This window comes from Cupressus sempervirens, chromosome 4, assembly GCF_028749045.1.
Source record: "Cupressus sempervirens isolate cs-2001-9-10 chromosome 4, ASM2874904v1, whole genome shotgun sequence".
NCBI classification, from domain to species: domain Eukaryota; kingdom Viridiplantae; phylum Streptophyta; class Pinopsida; order Cupressales; family Cupressaceae; genus Cupressus; species Cupressus sempervirens.
Window position 1 is genome coordinate 355,853,718 of NC_143121.1, and position 6,000 is coordinate 355,859,717.

The following is a 6,000-nucleotide window of genomic DNA, read 5'->3' on the forward strand; positions in this document are numbered from 1 at the left end:
AAATTTGTCCTCAATTTTGCTGAAATAACAAAACCAATGGCTAGGACTTTGAGAGAAAAGCAAATTTTTAAATGGGATGACCTAGAAGTTAAGTCATTTGAAGCTTTTAAGGAAGACATAGCTAAATCACCTATCCTCATCCATCTTAATTTTAAGCAATATTTTGTGATGTACTACTACACATTCGAACACACCATTTCAAGCATTCTTCTACAAAAGAATGACAAAGACAAAGAAATTCCAATCTCCTTTATGAGTGTTCACCTAAAGAAGCAAAAATTAATATGTTCCACCACAGAGAGCTTCACCATTGTTAAAGCTATGAAACAATTTTGGCATTACATCCTCCATTCACACTTAGTGGTTTATGTCCCTAGCATGACTGCCAAATGTATGCTTACATAACAGGATGTGGTTGTAAACAATACAGCAACATGGGTAGCCAAAGTGTAGGAGTTCGATCTTGATATCAAACCTACCAAACTAGTGTGAGATCAAGGACTTTGCAAGATGATGGTAGAAAATATAGAAGAATAACTTTATCCTAATTTCTTATTTGTAGGTTTGAAAGATGAATAGTTTTCAGATATAGCATACTTATTGACTTATGCACACTACCCAAAGAATTTGAAAGGGAAAAATTGGAGAAGCCTACAACTCAGAGTAGCTAAATTTGTAATTTTTGATGACATTCTATATAAGAATGGGTTAGATGGGATATTCCTTAGGTGTGTTTATATAGATGAACAAGAAATACTACTCCAAACTTTCCACAATGAAGCATACAGCAGGCATTTCTCTTCCATGGTGAGAGCCTTCAAAATTCTAAGGTATGGTTACTACTGGCCAGGTATGTTCAGGTCTACCTATAATTGGGTAAAAAATTGTGAAAAAATGTAAGTTATTTATAGGTAAGCCACATATAGTTGCTCTCCCTTAAAACTAGTAATCACCAAAGAACTTTTTCACTAGCTAGGGTTGGACTTTATTGGTCCCATTAAGCCAAATTGAAGTACAAGTCATACCCATATACTTACCACCATAGACTATTTCACCAAGTGGGTGGAGGAAGTGCCAGTAAAGGAAACTACATTGTATGTGGTATGTAGATTCCTAACTGAGAATATCTTGACTCTCTTTGGAGTCCCTGTTATAATAGTGGTGGACAATGCCCATAATTTCTTGTCTCAAGAAATTCAACTTTTTTGTTATGATAGTGGGACTCGTTTGTCACATTCATTGGATTATTTTCCTCAGGGTAATGGAAAAGAAGAATCCATGAACAAAAACTTGATAAATATCATAGAAAAGCTAGTGGATGAGAATGGGAGAGATTAGCATAAGAAACTCTACAAAACACTGTGGGAGGATAGAACCTCTCCTAAAAAAGCTATTGGCATGACTCCATTTGAATTGGTCCATGGAGTAGAGGTCAAGCTATCACTTCCCCTAGAGCTAGCTACCCTAAAGTTGCATAAGGTATTTGAAGATGAATTTTTTACTAACCCTCTTAAAAAAAGGATCTTATACCTTTTGAAAATTGAAAAAGAAAGAGGGAATTTAGTAGACCATATCACAAAACATCAAACCAAGGTAAACAAATATTTTTGATAGAAGAGAAAGGCCTAGAAAATTCATGTAAGGGGATAAAGTGTTGCTATGGGACAGATGAAGGGAACCCAAAGGAGCTCATGGAAATTTTGAATTCTTATGGAAAGGACCTTTTGTGATTTCTCAATAATTGGGTGTAATGCATTTAAACTGAAGTATATCAATAAGGATGGCTTACCCCTATCATATAATAGATAAGATCTAGATTTGTATAATCTTTAATCCTTGTATTTTCACATTATACATACACATTTTCCCTTGTTTTTCTTGCTTTCCTTGCTTTGTGGTCCTCATTTTGAGTTCCCCTTCTTGTTAGTCAGTTTATGTCTTGTCTACAAAACCCATGATCCTTCATAGTCTCAATCCCTAGGAAGAGTTGATCATTACACTCATATTTCCCCTTCTCATTTAATGCATATTGGTTTTGTCAAGTTGAAGTTGAAACTGAACTATTACTGCTTGGTTGAAGTTCAAGTTCAAGTGTAAGTGTCAGGAGGGCTTAAAAGCTAAAACTTCTTTGTCTCAAGTCTCTAGTGGTTAGTCCACCAATTTTTCAACCCAAAATTGAAGTTGAACTTGTTAGATTCAACTTCAAGTTCAACTTTGACTTCTCATTTTTTAACAAGGTTTACCTTGTTTTCTTTGCAGGGATTTTTGTAAAAGTATTTAGAGGTGAAATTTTGGAATGTTGTACACCATGCTAGAATTGGATGTTGAAAACATGATAACAGTGAAAAATGAAAGACACATGTTAAAGTACAAGTCATTATTAGAAGGAATTGATGGCTAGCTAACATCACTCAAGTGTGAGATTGTGTGCCAATTTGAGGAGAGCAACAAACTGAGAAGACTAAAATGTCTTGTCAAATAAATGATCGCATAGGCATATAAATAATTTAAAATTCTCATATTTGTTCATGATATTTCTCAAAAATTGCACCTTAAGTATTCATTTTTCTACTTATTGTCTTAACTTTCTATTCTTGAATCTAGAGCACCAAGTTGGTTAGGAATGAGCAACAGTAATTTAGCATTACAAAACTAGTGAGTAGAAAGTAGCCCTCCTTGTGCCTTTCCATTTCTAGTTCATTTTTAAGAATTTCAAGCAATTTGTTTCAGTGGACTATTCTTCCTTTCAAAACAAACATGACCATATTTTGGCCAAAGCTCCCAAAACCTTAAAAAACCTATTTGTTGAGCTCCTAGTATGAAATTTGAGATACATTCCTAGTAAATGTAAACCTAACTGAGCTAATAGAAAGAACTAGAAATGCCCAAAGTAGAACCATAGCCCAGAAGATGGCTAGTAGTGGGTCATTAGAAGTTGCATATTTTCCGTCTACCATACAATCCCTCAAGTTAATAATAGAATGTGTGAATCACTGTGATCCTCATAGTAGGTGCATAAAGAAAGTTTCAGGAGAAATCTTGCTAACAATTGATAGGGTAACTATCATGTCAACTCTCAAAATTCCCCACAAAGATCCTTATGAGCCTTGGACATTTGAAGAAGCAGAGCATTTGTATGAAAAAAATAAGAAGGATTACAGCTCTATGGTGGTGCAAAGTTGGCTCTTAAATCCAACGTTGGGAGGACCAAGGTTTCCCAAGTTGTTGACTATTAAACATTTTATTAAATAAATTATTGATATAGTATTCCTCTTAAATAAGGTAAAAGGAAACAAGCATGATTTCCACTGGGAATACTTGATGTACTTCTTCATCCAGAAGATCGTAGGAGGTGAGAAATTTGTTGATTGGGCTGACTTGATAGTAGAGGGGTTGCATAAAAGGGCTTTTAGGTTTAACTAACTTCTCCCCCTTCTTCATGTTATCTTTCCTCATTTACATTCTAGCTATTTCAAAAGAGTGGGAAGGTATTCCTCATGAACTATGGATAGAGGATAGGATAATATATCAATACTAAAGACACTTGCAAGCTAGAAAACCCTATCAAGAATTCAACAAGATCAATGATGTGATTTTGGGAAGGTTGGTATTTGAATTCTATGGAAAAGAAAATTGTAGAATTTCAGAGGAATCTATGAGAGAAATCAAAACCTATGTTTTCTATTACATCTAGTTTCCTAGGTTTACCTATTTCAAAGTATGTGCCTTTGATGTCAAGCCCCTCAAGTTACCGCATGTGTGATAAAATGTTGAGACACTTCTATGAGTCATTATATCCAAGATTTATCAAGAATGAGATCTCAAATGGTGACTCGTAGCTCTCTACTCATGGAGTGCAAGGGTTTGTAATGGAGGCCCTCAGTTTGACCTAGTTTATGCTCATGCAAATACACCATAAAAAGAGAGATTTAAACATCAAAATATGCATGCAAATGGAGATGCAAGCTAATCTAAATGATAACAATGCAAAGAAATGCAAGAAATGAAATCTAATATATGAAAGAAAATAACAATGAAAGATTAATCTATAAAGAAAATATGACTCTAAGCTAATATGAAAATGCAAGGATGAAGTATGATGATGGAAGCCATGGATGCATGAGAGAAGAAGATAAGAAGAGAGAAGTTCCAATGAAGCTCCAATCTCAAAACCCTAAGGTTCAAACTCTAATGCTCAAACTCCTCCAAAATCAATCTCCAAGCCTGCAGCATAACAAGACTAGTAACTAACATCTATCCAAAATAAAAAGGAGAAGGCTCCTTATAAAGGAAAGTGTGGTGATGGGAGGCTTCTCACAAGAGAAATGTGGGATAAATCTCTAAAAAGATAAGTAAGAGGAAAAAGCTCACCACTTAGAGATATTTGCAAAAAAAGGAATCTTTATTTGATTTATTTCCTTTTCCATCAAAAAGAGAGCTTTAAGTGGGGATTTATTTACTTAATTAAAAGAGGGATTTTCTTTGAATTAAATAAGATAAGGTTATTTTATTAAATGGGAGATTTTCTTTTTTTGATGAATAAACCTTTTCCATTAATTAAAATATTAAATATACATATTCACAAAAGAGGAGTTGGGGTATACTAGATCACCCCTCAAGTTTAAATGAGCCAAGGCTGGAAATCAAATATTCATCAAAAAAAATATGAAACTTTAGGCTGTAAGAGTAGTACCAGCCAAAGGAGGGTTTTAATCATCAAAACCCTAGACATCCTTGGGGTTAGTGGTTGGCTCAAGAGGAGCCCAACCATTAGCAAAAATAGTATCTTTATCAATGTCTTTTTCTTCTTCATCCCTAGGAGGAGAAATGGAAAGATCCAGTTGAGGGAAAACCCACTTGAGGTCAAGGAGAGCAGACAACCAACCCACATTAGCAATAGTAGGGGGAGCCATCGAGGACCATCTTGAGCCCAACCTCAAAGGAGGAAAGGTTAAGCTTGATAGCCACAAAATCAACCACTGGGAGAGAGGTGGAAAGGCTATGACATGGGGGTCTATGAGTGGAAAGCATAAATTCTCTGGCCTCACTGGTGACCATGGGGAGGAGTTTGGTCAGCAAAAAAAGTATCTAGAGGTACTTGGGAAACCATACAGGGACATTTCCCCAAAGAGAAAGTAACTCCTATTGGTGAGCCACTTTCAGCATGACCTTGTGATTTTGTACTTGAATCTGCAACATGAAATTATTACATATGTGTGCTTTAGAGTGCATTGTAACATGAATATTAAGAAAGTTGTGAGAGAATAAAATAACATTACGATCTTTCTAGATTGTAAACAATATTTCCATTCTAAAAGCATGCTAAATTTGGGTATCTAAAAGGGAGTCTAGGAGCATCATCTAGAACCAACATATACCAAGTGAAGGCCTTTGGATGAAAAGGCATGAAAAAAATATGAATCCGAAGCTAGTAATTCTGAGCTGTTCTATAGAAACAAAAAATATACAGAAAACTTTTAGGCTAGTCACAAAAAGGGCATCTAGGGACTGGGACTCCCAAATGTTGAAGCCAAGGGCCCAAAGGCAAACCCTAGAAGAGAATACACTAGGAAAATTGAGAAATCTTTAGCTCTGTGATAGTATTCCAGATAGTGAAAAATCTAAGACTCCAAGTCTTATGCAAAGAATACAAATACCAGCACTAGTTGAGAGTATCAACCATTGAAAGATGGGGCACTAGCCATTGATACCCCAGCCTAGGCTTATAATTGGTCATTGGAGTGGTAGGGTACCACTTCCAATCTTTCCACCATGGGCACAATGAGTAAATTCCAAGCTTGTGCAATAGATTGGGAGGAACCACAGAAACTAGAAGATCAATTGTTTGTCGATATGGATGCATCATAAGCTTATACTAGACCTGTAGATCCTCTCATGAGAAAAGGCTCATAGTAACCCTAGAGAATAAATCTTTGGGTGTTCTAATACCCCTATGAAATAATCGCAAAGCACTAGCTCCTTAAATCTTGGCTAAAGGAA